This window comes from Rousettus aegyptiacus, unplaced genomic scaffold, assembly GCF_014176215.1.
Source record: "Rousettus aegyptiacus isolate mRouAeg1 unplaced genomic scaffold, mRouAeg1.p scaffold_m13_p_6, whole genome shotgun sequence".
NCBI lineage: Eukaryota > Metazoa > Chordata > Mammalia > Chiroptera > Pteropodidae > Rousettus > Rousettus aegyptiacus.
The window spans coordinates 28277544-28297019 of record NW_023416309.1 but is presented as its reverse complement, the minus strand read 5'-3'; the positions used below and the strand labels follow the sequence as shown (position 1 = coordinate 28297019).

Below are 19476 nucleotides of genomic sequence, written 5' to 3'. Positions count from 1 at the left end.
CTTTGTATCTATGTCTATATATCTATAGCCTAGCCAAATTTAACACATAATTCACCATCAAAGCAAGGATATAATTTAAAGTGTAATCTGGGACACTTTAGAGAATAAAGTCTTTATTAATAATTATGCCAAGACCTCAGACATCAACTGGGAATTTCTTGAGCAAATCAAAACAAGTAACTTCAATTTTTAAAAGAAGACTGAAATTTAAAAGCAAAAAGAAAAAAAAAAGGTCATCCTACTCATAGCTAAAAATGTGACTCAAAAGTAGTTTCCTAATCACCATACAAAATCTGATTATCCACTCTTCTCTTTATACCTCAAAATAGTATATTTTATAATATTCTAGTCTAATAAAGCAACCCGTATTTTAGTTTTACTCTTGTGTACCTTGGGTGAGTTAGAAGTTATTTTGTATTTTATTTTTCATGGAATCAAATGTTGGAACAATTTTTTTCAACTGTGAAAATTCATCTGTCACAGATCTAGTTGTCGGACTCTCCAAATACCATGATTTTCCAGGAATTTTTCTTATCTCATTTGACAGACCTTTGAAATTTTTTATGTGCTGGGATTTTCAGTATTTTCTGGAAAAGAAAAATAAATATTTTGAAACTCAAGGAAGGAGTTGTAGGTTCTAGGTTATAAAGTAGGTCTGGTGGGGTCTAGCAAACCGGTTCTGGTGAAAGTCATAATTAAAGTCTTTTTGAAAATGATGTAGAATGTTTATTAACAGTGTGGTTTTTAAATGCAAAAATCTCTACAGTGCAAAAGATACTCTGAGTAGAGCAGCAGAGTGCAATTGCTAATAGGACTGGGGAGTCAAAGATTCCTGGGACACGGTTGATGGCTGTTAGTGATAACACGTGTCTCAGGTTTGAGTCGGTTCCTTTCTCCCTAAGTGAAGTTGGAGGTGGCTGCATATTTTACAAACTTCTTCCTGATTTGCTTTCTCACCAAGGAATTCGATTCTGCACTAAAATAAGTCAGTGCACTTCTATAATTACCTACCCTATGAACTAGATAACTTGTCCTTTTAAAAATATTTCAATAAAATTTTTTAATTGGAATAACATTAAACAATTTACATATGGTCCACAAGGTCTTGCACAGTTTGGTCTCTGCCCATTTCAGGCTCAGGATACTGGGAGTTCCAGCTAATTTCCCTAGCAGACAATGTTTCAACTCCTTGAGCTAGGCATCCTCACGGAATGCTGTTATCTCTGCTCAAACTGTTCCAACCCAGCCTATCACACACTCATGCACACACACTCTTTTCAAACTAATTTCTTCTCAATGCTTAGGTGCCTACACTTACTTATAAATCTAAATTTGGTTTCCGTCTTGTACTCTCTCATAGTAAGTGGCGTGTCCCCTTCAGAGTACTTATTTTTTGTTACTACTCACGTGTTATTGGCTTAATAGTTCTGTTTAGAATCTTAAGTTCCATAGCATAACAGCTATGCCTGTTTTGTTTGCCTCTTTATATCCTGTGATGGGCACATTTGGGTGGTATGTAGTATGTGCCGAAGCAGTATTAGAGGAAATAAACATGTCTTCAGAGATTATAGTAGGTATACATGATACATGTGCAGATAGTGTTAAATAATATGATGTCTACATTAGAAAATATATCTCTCATTCTTATTACAAAGAATTGATAATCGTAGCATCTACTAGAAAAAGTTAATACTCTTATTTATAGTCAAATTTTGTCATTTCAGTTAGCTGTTTCTTGCCTATTTTCTCCAGGTTCTTGACATTAGGACTATGACCACACAAGTCACCTTTTGTTCCCAGTATTTATGCAAGTATAATTTTTACTGCTTTATCATTTCATCCCAATCATATTCCCTCTATAAGCCTGGATACAATTGGAAATCTTAAGAACATTTTAGTGCGGAAAACTCTATGTTAGCTTCTGGGTTTTCCACCCATATCCCAATTTGCTTCACCTCTACATAACTGTCAAGTATTTAGACTGTTTTGACTAGAACATCCCTCTATAACTGGATAAAACATAATTGCAAAACAACAACAACAATGACAAAACATCATTAAGAAAATAGTGGAATTTGAATTTTTTTTTACATGTCTCCACATCCTCCTTAAACTAATTCTTTGTTACTAATACTCTACTCTGGGTTTTGAAGTTGTATAACTTTAAAAATGTTGAGCAGCATGTAATGGTATAAACAGTAATTTGGGAGAAGTTAGGAGACATAGGTTCTGGTTTCCTTCTCCATTTATTTTTGGTATGATAAGTATCTCGCTTGATCTTTATGGACTTCAGTTACCTCATCTGCAAAATGTTATAATATTATATTACCTTAAACTAGAAATTGAGAACAGGCTGTATTTTGGGGGGCTTCTCAACTCTAGCATCTATAATCTTAGCCTAAGAGAAGATTTTGTATCAAAATATAGGAACTGCTGAAAATGGACCACAAGTACTCGCATACATTTAGAACCAGTAGCATAAAGTACTGAAACAAAATAACAGAGATTTCCTTTCTTAGAGCAAAGAAAAGTAAAATAATCTTTGTACATTTTTCCTTTCCCAGTCCATCTGACCCTGTCAGTTCATTTCCTAGTTCTCAATTAATAATGGTTAAGATGTGAAAAAATATATATTTAAAAATTTTAACAGAGATGTGTGTATTAAAATATTAAGGTTTCTGATTCACTTTTTTCAAATTACGCATTGTCTTTTATAAATAATACATTAAAAACAGCAAGTGAATTTTCAACTGTTTTGCACTCTACCATTAACAATACCTCAAATGATTGTGAAATATGGATCTCAAAACTGTAAGGAAGTCTCCAGAGAGCTCTTCTTTTTAGGTGACTATGTTTGATTTAAGCTTGTAGGAGTTCTAAGAGGTGTCAATGTCTGATGACTGATGGACTCATGAAAGGTTACAGTTTTTATTCTATCCTCTGAAGAATAGCTGCTGCATGCAGAAATGAGCAACATTCATTAATATTTAAGGAAAAAAGTCAAATTGTCAATGAATGCAGAAGAGGATCACAAAGTCAGACATCTTAACTTTGAGTTTCACAGCCCGGTTTTGGCTGTAAAAATCCTGCGGAGCACAGGTGTCAGCAGGTCTGAATATAAGCACTGGCTGTGTCAGTAACTGTCTATGTGACTTTGGACCTTAATCTTTAACTTCTATAAAATGGGTTGATTGGAGAAGATGGCATCTAAGTTCCCTCACTTTTTTTCAATTCTGAAATAAATATATACCAGTTATTGAAAAACTGGAAAATATAAGTATCAAAACATCTAAAATCGCTCATAATAACACAGCTTAGAATCAGTGTATTAATATTATTGTATGTTTACTTTTCCTTATTATATAATGCGAATGTAAAGCACTCAGTTACATATTTTACATTTTACATATTACATATTATATAAGTCTATACATATATTTTATAAACATAAATATATTTTTCATACATATATTTTATATATTTTAAAATTGATTCATATAACAAATCTACCTTGTTTAAATATCTAATATATATTAAACATTTATATGTACATAGAGAGAATTTTCCCATTTACATAAAAATATACAATTCTATGATTTTATTAATTGTATGGAAAGTTTAATTCATTTAAAAGCTACTGATTTTTCATTATGCTTTTAGTTTTTTATAATTACATAAAAAGATTTTTATGACTATCCTATATTAATGTTAATGCACATTATTTATTATTCAATAATAGAGACTTATTAGATCAAAGGACTCTACTTAATTAGAGAGACCATTTAGACAAAGGTTAAAATCTGAGCTAAGGCTCTCATTTTCATTGAGAATCAGAAGATATGGGTGAATTGACAAGAATAGAACTACTGTGAAGAAAGCTCTAGATTTAGCCTATTTGAGAATGATTAACTAGAATGCTCTGCACAGTTTATCCTCAGCAAAACCTTACTTTATTAAAAATGAAAATAAAAAATCAAGATAAGAAAAATAAAAATGATTGAGTGAAAAGAAAGTGTATGTATCCCATTATGCTTCCAGATTTGTTTCGCTAAACCTGTTCTTGTGGTACCTACAGGCATTTTCAATGATTTGTTGTAAACAATTTCTGGAATATCCATTGTTAGGCAAACATTTTATGAGAAGTAATTTTTATTGTGTATTTTAAAGACAAAATTATTGCAAGACCTCTGACTACATCTTTTGCGGTTGAACTTTTAAAACATCATGTTTATCATAGTCTATCAAACAGTCTATTTATGTCGATTCAACTCTGCATTCTCCAATCTTGTCACTAGATGGCAGAAGAGGACTTTGGTTAGAGTGTAGTGTAGGGGTTTCATTTGTAGATACAGGATCCGTTTAGTTAGATTCCATTAGAATTCATTTGGTGAAATTTTGGCATAGCTTTTTGTGCTCTAGTGAGAAATTTTGTTAGAGTAATCTGAGTACCATTTAGAGCATCCTTCAGTGGCTGAAGCTACAAAAATTTACAAAGGCTTCTTATGATTGCAGGATTATGTTTAGCAGTGGCCATTGCTATTGAGCTTGTTTGTAAGTCTGGATGTCTTGTAAACCCATCTGGCTTGGGAGCCAGGATACATTAGTTCGTCAGTCTATAGCCTTGGATCCTTTGGGGATAGCTCTGGCATTTCTGGGAACAGATTGTAGCTTGAGCAGAATCATGCCAACCTGGTGACGACAGCCCCTTCACCATAGACATTACCCAGTAGGCTGTGATCAAATCTCTGCAATGGTTTGCAAATATGCTTGGCATGGGAGGACATTCTTGTGTCCTAGGTGGTGGCGTTTGTGATTATATGTTTTCGACCATTCAACTCTTTATTTTTAAACTCTATCGATATTGCTGTGTGTACAACTTCTTTATTGTTTTTACTGCTGCATTTTACAGAAGCATTTTATAGAGTCCATATGCTATAATTATTTATTTATCCATTTCTTAGTTATGGAAAACTAAATCGCATCAAATTATCTGCTATCAAAAATAATGTCTGGATGATATATTTTTATCTGTACTGGTCTTTCTATATACTTTTGCAGGATATTTCTAGTATTTATACCCAGGAGACATTTTATATATACAATCTGACTCATTTTGTATATGCATCCTGAATTTCAATACTTTCCAAAATGGCTTTACCAATACAATTCCATTCCTGCGAGCAAAACTTTGTTTCTTTTTTCTTAAAATATATACATTTTTTTATTTTCATATATTATTGGCATGCAATATATTAGTTTCAGGTGTACACTATAAGGATTAGACATTTATATAATTTACAAAGTGATCACCCCAATAACTCTAATGCCCATCTGACACCAAACATAGTTACTGTAATATTATCGACTATATTCCTTATACTATACTTTATATCCCCATGATTATTTTGTAACTACCAATTTGTGCTTCTTAATCCCCTCCCCTTTTTTTTGCTCCCCTAATCCCCCTCTCATCTGGCAACACTTAAAATGTTCTCTGTATCTATATGTTTGTTTTTCTTTTTTTTTTTTCATTTATTATGTTCTTTAGATTGTATATGTAAGTGAAATCATATGACATTTGTTTTTTGCTATCTGAGTTATTCTACTTAGCACGATGCCCTCTAGGTCCATCCATGCTGTTGCAGATGGCAACATTTAATTTTTTTTATGGCCAAGTATTATTTTATTGTATATATGCGCCACTTCTTCTTTATCTAATCATCTATTGATGGACACCCAGGTTGCCTTCACGTCTTGGCTATTGTAAATAATGCTGTAATGAACGAATGGATTCACATGTCCCTTTGAAGTAATAGAACTTCTTTAGATTTTTCCTGAGAAGCTCTTTTTCTGTCCTTAAATTATAAATACTTTGCTCAGTAGAATTATCTTGATTGTAGGCCCTTGATTTCCATCAGTTTTAATATTTCGCGCCAAGCCCTCTGGCCTGCAAAATTTCTGTTAAGAAATCAGCTGACAGTCTTGTAGGAGCTCCCGTGTAGGTAACAAAATCCAACTTAAAAAATCCAATTATAAAAATCCATTATATATATGTACCATATCTTCTCTATCCAACCATCTATCGAAGGGTGCTTTGGTTGTTTCCAGAAGAGGGATTGCAGGATCATATGGTAATTTTGTTCTTCATTTTTTCAGGAACCTCCATACTGTTTTCCATTTTGGTTTTACCCATTTACATTCCTACCAGAAGTGTATGAATGTTCCTTTTCCTTCTCAACCTCTCCTATACTTTTTATGACTTATCTTATTAATGGTAGCCATTCTAACAGGTGTGAGGTGTTAGCTCATTTTAGTTTTGATTTGCATGTCCTTAATAGCTAGTGAAGTTGAGCATCTTTTCATGTGTCTGTTGGCCATTCGTATGTCTTCTTGAGAGAAGTGTCTGTTCAGACCCTCTGTCCATTTTTTAATTAGATTTTGTTTTTTTGTTGTTAAGTTGTAAGAGTTCGTTTTACATGTGTCAAATACTAGGCCCTTATCAAAGGCCTTGTTTGCATATATCTTCTCTCATTCCAGTTGGTTGCCTCTATGTTTTGTTTATGGTTTCTTTTGCCGTTTAGTTTGATATACTCCCATTCATTTATCTTTACTTTTACTTCTCTTACTGTTGTGGTCAAATTCATAAATGTTCTCTAAAACCAAAGTGCATAAGTTTGGTTCTTAATTTTCTTCTATGGAGTTTTTGTTTCAGGTCTTATATTTAGGTCTTTGATCCATTTTGAGTTAATTTTGGTGTACGATGACAGCAGTTTCATTCTTTTGCATATGACATTCCAATTTTTTCAGCACCATTTATTTATTGAAGAGAATTTTTTTCTCCATTGCATGTTTTTGTCTACTTTACTGAAAATTATTTGCCTATATATATGTGGATTTGTTTCTGGGGTCTCAATTCTATTCCACTAGTCTGGGTGTCAGTTTTTCTGCCTATATATTATGCTGTTCTGATTACTGTTGCTTCATAGTATAATTTGATGTCAGGTAGTGTGATACCTCTGGATTTGTTCTTTTTCTTTAGGATTGCTTGGGCTATTTGGGATCTTTTGTGATTTCATACAATTCTTTTTTTTTTTTTTTTCTGCCATTGTGATTTTGATGGAGATTGCATTAGATCTGTATATTGCTTTGAGTAGTAAGGTCATTTTAAGTATGTTGATTCTTCCAATCCATGAACACAGAATATATTTCCATTTTTTTGTGTATCTTCTTCAATTTCTTTTAATATTATATTATTGTCTTATAGTTTTTAGTGTATAAGTTCTTCGCATGCTTTGTTAACTTTATTCCTAGGTGTTTTATTCTTTTTGTTGCAGTTTCAAAAGGAAGTTTTTTTTTATTTTTCTGAAATTTCATTGTTAGTGTATAGGAATGCAATGGATTTTTGAATTTGAAAAGAATATGTCATTTCTTCCTCTTTGTCCTTTTTCAAATTCGATTTGAAATTTGAAAAACTTAGACTTTTATTTGTTTAGAACTTTATTTATTATATCTCTTTATAGACCTTTATTTCTTCATAAATTGTATTGAATTGATTTTAAAAAGAACACAGGGATTTTCATAGTTATTGCATTGAATTTATAGGTTATTTGGGGTAGGAGTAAAATGTTTACTATGTTAATTTTAGCCATTCCTAGTTGTAAAGTAGAACCACGTGCTTAAGAGGGCCTTCTTGTCATGCCCTTTTGGGCTGCTGATATAAAAAAGACTGGGTGGCATATAGAAAGCAGAAATGTATTACTCACAGTTCTGGGACCTGGATGCCTGAGACAGGGTACCGGCATGAACAGGTACCGGCATCTTCGTGATTTATAGCAGATATTTCCTCTCTGTATCTTCACATGGTGAAAGCAGCCAAAGATCTCTCTGGAGGTTCCATTCTCATGACTTAAGCACCTCTCAAAGGCTGCACCTACTAATACCATCTCCCGAGGGGGTTAGAATTTCAACATACGAATTTGTGGGAAGCACAGACATTAAACAATGGCATCGCTGAATGCTAATGGAAATAAGTTTAGTTTTTCTATTACCATTAGGATGTTTGCAGTATCAATTGTTTTGTAAGTTCATTGAGTTTTTCTATTACTTCAGTTTCCTGAAAGTTGTATCATAAAGTGGTAAATAATATTATAGCATATTTTCCAGGAAATATGAGATAATCCTAAATGCTATCTTTTACTTTATTGACGTGATTTCTATCGATAGATTCTCTGATGCTGAGTCATTCTTGTGTATCTGTATGAAACTGTTTTGATTCTAATGTATTAGTCAGTTAGATTTTATAAAAAATACTCTTTATGTACAATGTCTACATCCATTAACATGAGACTGATTGGCTTATAATTTTATTTTTGAGTCTTATAAAATGAATGAGTCAATTTTTATTTCTTTTTTTATACCCTGGAACGTCTTCTATAATCTAGAAATCCTAATTCTTGAAGTTTTGAGAAAACCTCTTTGAAAAATTATCTGTATATTTTATTCGAGGTAGAAATATATTCTTTGATTTAAATTTCTATAAAGATTATCAGTCTCTTTTTAAAAGTTTCCAGTTCTTTAAAAATCATAATATTTTATTCTCTTCCAGAAATTTATCCATTTGGCCTTATATTACCCAATTTACTGGTACGTAGTTGGTAACATTTTATTCTTCTGTCAGACTATTAGCTTTGGATTTGTTCTTTTTTCTAGTACTAATTTATTTATTGCATATTTATATTTTATTTTGATCAATAAGAGAATTTTCTGTATTAGTTATTAATTAATCATTTTGAAAACCTACTCTGTTTTATTATTTCTCTTTATTAAATGTTATGTATTTTCCTTTTTTATTTATCCTTTCTTTTATGAAAGCTTTTCTATTTATTATTTTCTTCTTCCTTCATTTGACATTAGTCCAGTTACTCTAGAAAAAAGTACTTAGCTCTTCATTTATTTTTTTTTTAATAATTTATTATCTCATAAATGAATACAAAGGAGTAAATTTGAATGGAATATATAATGTAAACATAAATTCTGTTCTGTCTCACAGATTTCAGTTTGAAATTTTTTCCTTAATATTTAATTTTAATCATATTGTAATATCTGTAATATTTTGATTTTTTAACTTGAGGTACTGATTAATATCATTTATAGTTTCCAATATATAGGGATTCACAAAATCAATATTCTTACTTGAAGTTTTTAGTTTTTAAAATTGTATTTGGAGAATATAGTCTGTAATGTTAATTAAAATTTAGTAAGTTTCATTTTGGGGCAACTTAAGTCAGTTTTTCTAATTGTCATATTTTGCTTGAAAATAATATCTGTTCTCTGAATATTAAGAAGTAAATTTTATGTATGTCCTTTTGTTTAAGCATATGATTTATGCTGTGTCCTGTTTTGAATGGGAGCTGAGCAGATACAAGACCCCAGAAGAAAAGGAAGCTATTTAATGTCCTTGAATGGAGTAGAGGACGCTACTGGGAAAGAATGAATAACTTTTTATTATTCAAATTTTCCTGTACTGAACTACCTATAACTTATCTACAAATACTTAAAAGTAAACTTGCAAAGAGACAAAAATTATAATATTCTTTAGTTATAACTGGTTTTGTGTGTAACCTGATTACTTAGGTCATGGAATCAGTAATTATATGGCAGGTATGTCATTTTAATTTTAAAACAGTCAAATAAAATATCAGAGGGAAGAGACTCTCACAGGACATTGTAAATTTGGGGAAAAAATGTTTAGATATGTTTCCTCTTCACATTACTGTATTTTAATGTAGGACACTCACACATGACATTTGAGAAAAGTCTTGTAATTTTCTTCATTTATTGTACTTTTCATATCCTCTGAATAACTTGAATATCTTCAGTGTTTTAAACCAAGACTATCCTTGTCACAACACAGCAATTATCTATCATTAATATTTAGGCTTAATACTTTGAAAAATCTCTCATACTACTTTCATTTAGGTTCTACCCACTCATGACTCAATCATTGAGGCCAAAAATATAAGACTGACAACCACTAAAAGGATTCCAGAGTAGGAATTCAGTAAGAGTAAGTTTTCTACAGCTATATAATTGAAAGCACAAAGGTAATGTTAGATCAGAGGAAGGTTTGTGTTCAGAGAGGATGGAAAAGTATTAAAACATATACATTGAAGATAATTAGTGTGGTATGAGAACATGACACCTACTTCCCCACAGGAAAAAGTAAGTGCTATTAAACCACCCCACACATGATTAATATCTATAAATGACAGTGTTCTACCATTGAAAGTAAAACTATTCAAAGATTAATAACAGAGGAAGAGTTCGGGTAAAATCCCAGGGACTATTTTTATTACACTGTAGGGTACAGGTTCTAGATAATACAATTAATGTTTTCTAGTTTGAAGCTACTAAGATTTTTTTAATAATGGGAAATCAAAGTGAAGTGAGTCAAATATTTTAGTTAGATAAGTCTTCTGAACTAGTTTATTGGTAATTTTTGTCTGAAATTGCCATCATTATTTGCATTGCTCTTTACGATCAGTGCGAGGTCATTTATTTACTCATTTAAAAAATATTTGCTGCATAAATGCTATGGGTAACATTTAAAAGAATATCCACTGATTCATGAAATGTATTTTTTGCCCTTCAGGAGCTCACAGTCTAAAGGGGTTAGTGATGATTTTGTGGTGAATAGTTCTGTACTGCAACATTCTAGTTCTCTTCCTTTTGGGACATAGTAGAACTGCAATCTTCTAGTGACACGTGAGCATCTATGATGCCTATGACCTCCACTGACAGCCTTTAAATACACATGTATATTTTACCATGCTCCTCCTCTTTGATAATCAGTGATATTTCAGAGCTAGGAACCTCAATAACCTGAATCTGTAAGTGAGGATATCAAGCATATCCCCCTTCTGATCAAAGGAAAATAAAATTTCTTAAGTCCATCTTAATAAAAAAAAATGATAACATCATTAGCTATAATATTTATTTATTTATTCATTTAGCAAATTCTTAATGAGCATTCAGGCCAAGCCACCATATTTCATGTAGTAAGGACCAGGGAATACAAAGTTAAATTAGATACAGTTCTTATCTTCAAGTATATGACTGGTTAATAAGGATGGACAGATAAGTAAACAGTCAAGTTATAGGTTCTCTGTTAGCAGTTGAGATATGATATGGCATGTAAACATGAAGGAGTGATTGGCTTCACATATTCAAAAGAAATGATTGAGAAGATGCTGTTTCATTGAAACTTCCTCCATTGGATTTAATAGGAGAGAGAGAGAAAAAAAAAATGACTCTAAAATGGCAGTGCAGAAATAGATCCATCGACAAAGATAAGTCTCGTAAAACATCATAGAAAATGCAGGAATTGGACAACAGTAATATAATTACATGGCAAAAAAGTGAAAACAGGAAGAATAATTTGTCATGCTGAGGAAATTGAACTTTATTCTATGAGCCATGCAGATGCTCTAAAAGCTTTTAAGCAAGAGAGTACTTGAAAAGGAGGATGAGATTTGTACTTGAGAAAGACCAATCCAACATCAGTAAAGATTAGAGTGTAACTTGGGCAGTAAGTGGTTCAGAAAAGTGTGCTGAGAATATATCATCAAATAAGAAAGTCAGAATAGGAAAACAGAGAGAAAGTAGTGAAGAGAGAGCATGTAAGTGTGGTATTAATAAGAGAAAAATCATAAAAATTATAGTTCGTTTTTATTGAGCATTTATTCTATTCTAGATACTGTGCTAACTTCTTTCTAAGATTTCTTAAAACCTAATCCTTGTAATAGATGTAAGATTATATGTTAGGTAATCTCCATGAAGCACAGAGAAGTGAAGGAGCAATTAAGATTTTATATATAGTTAGACATGTTAATCTTGGGATTGAACACAGGAAATTTGACTTCAGGCCGCACTCTCTTAATCACTAGTTCTATACATTTTGCCTCCCTAAGCACCATAGGACTTCGTGGTTGATCCAATAATAGTATTATGTAATAATTCTTATAAGAATATTCAGGCAGTATCATAGTTCAGGAAAGGAAATAACTAGAGATTTTAAAAATGGTTTTAGTATAGAGGGCAATTGAAATACGCCTAGAGAAATAGCGAAGATTACATTTCAGTAGTAAGATAAAACTAACATATTCTTGCTGATGTGGATGTATTGAGAAAAAGATAACATCACTTTTTTGATAGTCCTTATCCAAAATGCATAATTGAATGTAGTCATATGAAGTATCATGACAACTAATTACAATATGTGATCCTAGATAGAAATTGCATCCAATTATTTTTTGTTTTTGGTTTTATAAGACACTAATTGAGAACTGGTAAAATAGACCTATTGTCTTAAGATTAGATAATATTATTGTGTCAATGTTATTTTTGGGTGTTAATAGAAGTACTGTGAGTTTGTAAGAGTATCCTTTTTCTAATGAAATAGACACTGATATATTTTAGAATTAAATTTAAAAATTTGAAAACATACAGAGGATGATCTCTGACCAATTAATAGAATTAAATTAGACATAAACAAAAACAAAATAAATATAAAAGCCTCAGCTAACTGAGAAATAAATAACACATATCTAAATAATCAATGGTTCTCTACATAAAAAGGAGCATCTCAAAATATTGGAGATGCTGATAAAAGAGTATTCAAAGGAAACTTTTAAAATTGTGACAATATTAGAAAAGAAGAAAGGTTTAAAATTAGTTATCCGAACTTCCCCACTGAGGTTTAAAAAATAAGCAAATTAAAGCCAAATTAGTAGAAAGAAGGCAATAACAAACATATAAGAAGAAATGGATGAACTAAAGCACAGATTAACAATAGAGAAAATTAGCAAAACCAAACATTTTTTATTACTAAATATAATTAATAAAAATCTTTGAAGCATTGATGTAATGTTCAATATATAAATTATCAGTTTCGGTAATAAAATGGGACATCACTACAGATCATAGAGATATTAAATTGGGCAAATTCCTTGAAAAATATAACTTACAAAATCAAGATGAAATAGGAAATTGAAATAGCCCCATTATGTATTAATGTTTTGAATCTGTTAAAGTTTTCTTTAAAAAAATCTCTAAGGCCATGTGGTTTTATTGATAAATTTTATTAAATATTTAAAATAGGAAACATTGCCAACCTCAATGTTAGAAAATAGAAGTGAGATACATCCCAGTAAGTTTTATGAGGTCCATGTGAATATGATAACAAAACCTGATAGACTAAAGAAAAGGATGCTGCAGACTAATATACTTCATAAACATAAATGTAAAAATATACTTTTAAAAACCGAATATCATATCTAGAAATCTATAAAATGGAAAATACACAATGTGATTGCTACAAATCCTGTCTGGCTTTTATGTAGGAATTAACAAACTGATCCTAAAACCTATAAAGAAAGGCAAGTGGCCCAGAATTGCCAAAATGACTTTGAAAAAACATCAAAGTTGAAAGAATAGATTCATAATTCCCAATTTCAAAACACCGAAAAGGTACTATAATAAAATGTGTAGTGCTTGCATAAGGATAGTCATATAAATCAGTTCAATAGAATTGAGAATCCAGAAATAAACTTATATACCTGGGTAATTTTGCATCAGGAAGAATCATTAGAAGTGTTTGGTCTTGGCATAAAGAGAAAGGTTATGTTGATGTACAAGTTACTGATTCTCTGTGATTCTAGTTGTATAGCTAATTCTTCCTCCAAGATTTCAGAACCTGAGATTTTTCAGTTTAGCCATATCATGTCTGATATTTGTATTGGGTATTCTAGCGTGAACTAGGGCAAGAATAATAAATAGATCCAGAATTAGCCACTTGGACATGACTGCCAAGTTCAAACTCAGGAAAACCACTGATATCTGATCCATTGTGATATCTGACATAATTTCGAGAAAGGCAAGGAGCAACTTGAGAGTGTTTTCCATGCTCAATAGGAATTTAGAAGAAATGCTAATTTAAGGAAAGAAATTTTAATGTTTTATACATGTGTAGTTTTATAACCATTCCATAATTTTCAACAAGACTTAAAAGTTGTGAGTTAAAACTGGTTAACTTTGCAATTGAGCATTTGAAATGTGCGTTTAGGAATAACAAAAAATTCTTCTGTTATGGGAAAAAGTAAATCAAGGAAACTTGGAGTCAAGTGTTGGGATCAAATTCTAAATTATACTTGCAGCTGTTACTAGGCAGGAAGCCAAAACCCATTATTATCTGATGGAAGGACAGGTCAATCTGTCAGCCATAGCTCGGTGTGCTTGAACAAACTGCCATGCAAACTCCAAATTCATGAGAAAAAAATGGAAAAAGGAAGAAAGACCTAAGTTGTCAAGCACCGACCTTCAAGAAGCAGAAGCATTGTCATTTTTTTTCTAATATTGATTTACCCTTGATCTCTAATCTCAGCTCCCACCTCTCTTTATCCCTTATGTAAAGCCATCAACTGATGCTGGGTCTTCCTGTAACATGACATGGTTATTCATTTTTCAATGTGTGAAGGATAGCATAACATATGCTGTGTAAAGTAAGCTGGTTTTAATGTTGCAGCTTCTTAGATAGACATCCTAACTGTAATTCATAGAAAACAGTATGAGAAATACAGTATAGATTTTGTGGCATTTTTTTTCCTTTTTTGAAAAAAAAAAAGGTCGAATGCTGATTAATTTCTTTCAGAAATTCTACCCTCAGTGAACTCAACAATAGGCAATACCTGAGAACTTCTAGATGATAAATAGAAAATGGTCTTAAAAGGGGAAACAAGTACAAAAACAAAAACAAAACAACTCTTTCATTATTGAAACCACCCTAAAAGAATTTTTGGTCTTTGAACTGAAACTGATCTTTCATGAAGCAGAAGGTTAGATACTTTCTTGGCTCAATCATTTCCTTTAAGATTATTTACCTCAATTGCATGTTTTATATAACTTTATCTAAACAAGCCTAGATTGGAATTCCAGTTATACGACATCGAGTTGCCCCTTAACCTCTCCAAGGCTCAGCGTGCCTCAAAGATGTTGTGAGACTCAGAAAAGCTTATGTACATAAAATTATGTGATCAATAGCCTGATGTTTACACGGGCTCTAGAATCAGATAGGCCTGGCTTTAAAATCCAGCTTTATCTCTTAAATAGCTGTCAGCCTTGAATAACTACTGAATCTTATAAAAGCTTTAGTTTCTTTATCTGTGCAGTGAGGATAACAATATAGTTATCACATAAGGAGGTTGTGAGGAGATGCTATCGAAATCGCATAGGAGTAAAAAGTGTTGTTATTCAGTATCCCCTCAAACCTACATCATCGCATAGCCTTGGTAATCCCCAAACTGACCCCAAGATGTATCTCTCTTTCTCCTTCTCATTTTTTTCCTGCACGCTGATCTTCCAGAACACTGTTTTCCTCATTGCTAGTTGTCTTTTCAGAAGTTTTAAGTGACTCTTCTCTGCCTAATATATAAAGTAAGCTCTCAGAGACAAAGTCATATTTAGTCTTGGAATCAGCTTAGTTCAAATATTGGCTCCATTGCAAAGTAGCTATTAAAACCATGTGACATTTGAGTGAGTTTATTAATATATTCATGCCTTAGTTTTTTTTCTTTTGTAAAAGGAAGATAATATACTCTTTTCTCCTTAGGAACAAGATAATGATCTAATATTTAAGGCAAATCTAGTCTATAGTAAGTGTTAAGTAAAATCTAAATCATTTTTTACTAGTAGTGGTAAAACTCCAATTATTGTAAAGTGCTATCTTATATGTTCTCAAATTCTACATACTATAACATTTTTTTAAATATAATTATCTTTTGTAGCAACAATTGAGCAAGTTTATATCGCCTTTGGCAGGACATCTCTTCAACTGGTGTGTCCTGGTAAAAATTTTTGTAGTACTGCTATATATTTTGCTCCACCAAATGTTATTTTAAAGATTTTTACTTTAAATATTAAAGGTTTATCCCAAAAGATCTCTGATATTTTTAAAAAGAAATTGGTAGTACAAATATTTATCCCAGATAAAATGGCTCTTTATTCCCCAGATTTTACTAGTACATTTGAAGAGGTATACTAATGAAGAAATATGATAATGAAAAACTGTCCAGAATAAAAATATTTCAACATGTGTTACCTCTGCACTTCAATACTTTTGCTATATTGTTTCATTTGAAATCATTTGGCCTCATGAGTCTAGGAGAGATTGGAGAAGAATTTTATAGCAAAATGTCAAGAAATTCACTAACTGTATCTCTTCTATTAGTTCCCTGAAGGCCTGAACTAGGGGTAATATATCTTTTATAGTAATTTTTCACTTCCCTTCAAAAAAAGAGATTTTTCAAGGGAAATTGAAATTCTAACCTACTGAATATGAAGAGAAATCTGAGAACAAGGACTAAACTAAGGGGCATGCAATGTTTTTCCTGGGGCTTAGTTTTGTTAGTGAGATTTTTTTCTTTGGTAGCTCCTCGGAAGAATAGCAGAAGTGTTTCTGTTATAATCATCCTGCCAGAGATTGGCTCTGAATTTTGTTTGCATTGCTGGATTCAAGCTTCTGTTTCTATGAGGAACAAATCATTCAGTGAAGCCATAAGATTTAGCTCATGCACCTGATGTATGATACGGTCTCCTTTGGGGAAATTACTTTCTGGATAAACCTGTCTCTCCCTCAGGCACTGGATCATACACATGCTACAGAAAAAGAGCTATTGCAAATACTACCCCAATCCTACTTTTGGAAATTGGAATGTAAATGTTTGTGATTATCATTATTATTATTTAAGTTGTAAGGCCCAGGATAATCCAGATACCTTAAAACTTAAACTATGGTAGGCAATCATAAATATTTATATAGCTTTACTAAGTGCCTGTCACTGTATCAAGCAGTCTATATTTACTAATTTAATACAGACTTTATGAGGTTGATACTGTTATTATTCCCATTCCATAAATAGTACCTATGAGGTAAGTGACTTCCCAAAGTTATACAAATATCTAAACCTAGACAGTCTAGATCTGGCATATATGCTCTAATAAATGGGTTATATCAAGCCTCAAAGCTCAGTTTCCTGCAATATGTTGGGATTTCCAATGAAATATTTTTATCTTTGAATGATCATTGCATTAGAACATTTTAAAACAATCAACTAGTTCTTGTTTGTTTTTCTTATCTGTATGAGCATTTATTCCAATTTTTTTTTGGATTACATGTCCCAGACCTGTTGAGTTATTCTGAAGTGAAGTCCAATCCAGGATCCCAACCTGCCCCCTCGAGTGTTTCTCTAGGGCTCTTAGTGCTTGAAAGATCAAAGGAGGTCAAATGTAAGAACATCTTAGAAACTGTTCATATATAAAGGTAAGACAAAGTAAATAAACAGAGTTTTTGCAAAGAATTGAAGTATGAAATATTTAACTGTGTCTAAACCCATGAAACATGCTGACATCCTGTAAAGTCACTAATTTTGTTGAAAACCTTTCCTATAATTCTGTATATCAGAAAAAAAGTGTACAGGGAAGCATTTTCAAGATGAATTTATTGCAAATTTCCTTGGAGATAAGGAATAAACTTATTAAGGAATTAAAGTCGCTCACAAATATTCCTTTATTCATTTATTTACTTGGTCATTCAACTAACATTAGCTTTCTATGTCCTTTAGTCAAACAGGCTATAGTCTATAAGTTAGCTCATTCTTTACTAGCTCTGTTAGTCTGAGCAATTTACTTAAAATCTTTAAGCCATTATAACAGAAATAATTGCTGCAATTTTTTAAAAGGATTATTAGAGACATACAATAGGAAAATACATGTAAGGCACATGGTATCTACTAAGCCACAAAAACCTGTCTTCTCACTCTTTTTTATCTTTCTCGTCTAAACTTGCCTGTAACCTGATCCATAATAAATAATTTTAAGACAGAGTTCCCATTCATTATATAATTCTCCTTTTCAAAATGGTCCTTTATCGTTCTGATTTAAGTTTGAGTTTTTTATTCTGGCATTATAAATCTTTGACAAATCTTGACACATCCCCCGTATACACAACACACCACACACACACACACACACACACACACCCCTGTTTCCCATAAACCTGTTTTTAATTTGCTTAACTTTCTTAAGCACTCCATGCCACTTAGTTCCACACACAAGATTAAACCTCTACCTCTGGTTGAACTTCCTTTGCTTACCTTCCTGCAGAGGAGATTATTCCAACAACATAAGAGCCACTGCTCATACATTTGCCCCATGAAACATTTCTTGATTCCTACAACAGCATGTTTCTTCCTCTCTGAATGGCTTATAGCAGTTCGTATGTACTTCTGTGTCAGTTACCTTAGGTTGCCCTGCATCCTAGCCTTTTATATATGTCTCTGATCTCCATATCTAAGAGATGAGTTTCCTGAGGACACGTGGCTTACTTAAGTTTGAATCCCAACTGTCTACCACAGTGTATGGCAAAAGTAGACGTGTAATAAATATTTAGCCAAATTGAATTGCACGGCTTGGTTGGTTCATCCTCATGGGAGATGTAATACAGGTCACACAGCAGCATGAAATTCCTGTGATTGAATTTCTCTAACTGCTTTTAAGGCCCATTTACTTTCACTAACAGTTGGACAGGTGGTGGGATCATTAGGCTAATTTTCAAGTTGTAGATTTAGCTTTACTTTTGAACGGTCATCAAAGCACTTTATTATGGGTAACTGTGTTGAAATGATTTTTGGTATTATATGTACTGTATAGTCAAAGAAATGGTCATTGAAAGTAATGGAGAGAAGAAAATGACTTTAATTAACTTTTTTTATTCTCCATAGGATATTGTAAGTATAGCTATTGGTAGTCCAATCTGGTACGTAGAAACATTTTAATATTTTCAACTATATTAGAAGAGTCTGTTTAAGTAACCTTCAGAATAGATTCAACTGTCATATTTTATTGAAAAACCAATAAACAAGCAACAAACTAAACCAGGAACAACCCTTTGGGGCCTTTGCAGGTTTAACGAGCCCTTCATATGGTGAGACTTCAAAGGCTAAACATCCAAAGTGATTTCGTATTTGTTTCTGAAGGAAAAGAAACAGTAATGGACGGCGTGAGGGAAAAGTCTGTGCCATATCTTCTTGTAGATTTATAGAGTTAGGTCCAGTTTCAGAAAAACTTTTTTCTACATTTTTTAAATTAACACATAATTATTTTAAAACTATAGCTTGATTATCAAAATGTAAGTTATGTCTTAATTTCTGAAATCTGTGATATTATTGTACTCTAAAATCAGATGAACTGTTTCATAGCCAATAAAGATGCATCTTTTCATAAGATATCTGTAAGCATATATGCACTGCATGTTCTAGCATTAAATAAAATGTGGGGAGGCACTTACTCTAGATTTTTCTACCAGTCATAGAATTTGCATTTTTTGAAAATATGGTTGATTCTCTCTATTTACAGATTTCATAT

The 19476-nt window shown here is 32.0% G+C and overlaps 1 long non-coding RNA gene across 1 annotated transcript in view; it reads left to right on the top strand.

The window, feature by feature from the left end:
* The window catches only part of LOC107515495, a 184649-nt gene extending 170009 nt beyond the window's left edge, over positions 1-14640 (top strand). The window contains exons 4-5 of the long non-coding RNA XR_004951448.1: positions 8606-8643; positions 9375-14640. This is a non-coding gene — a long non-coding RNA (uncharacterized LOC107515495). The remainder of the gene's footprint in view (positions 1-8605; positions 8644-9374) is intronic.
* Positions 14641-19476: the final 4836 nt, after the last annotated feature.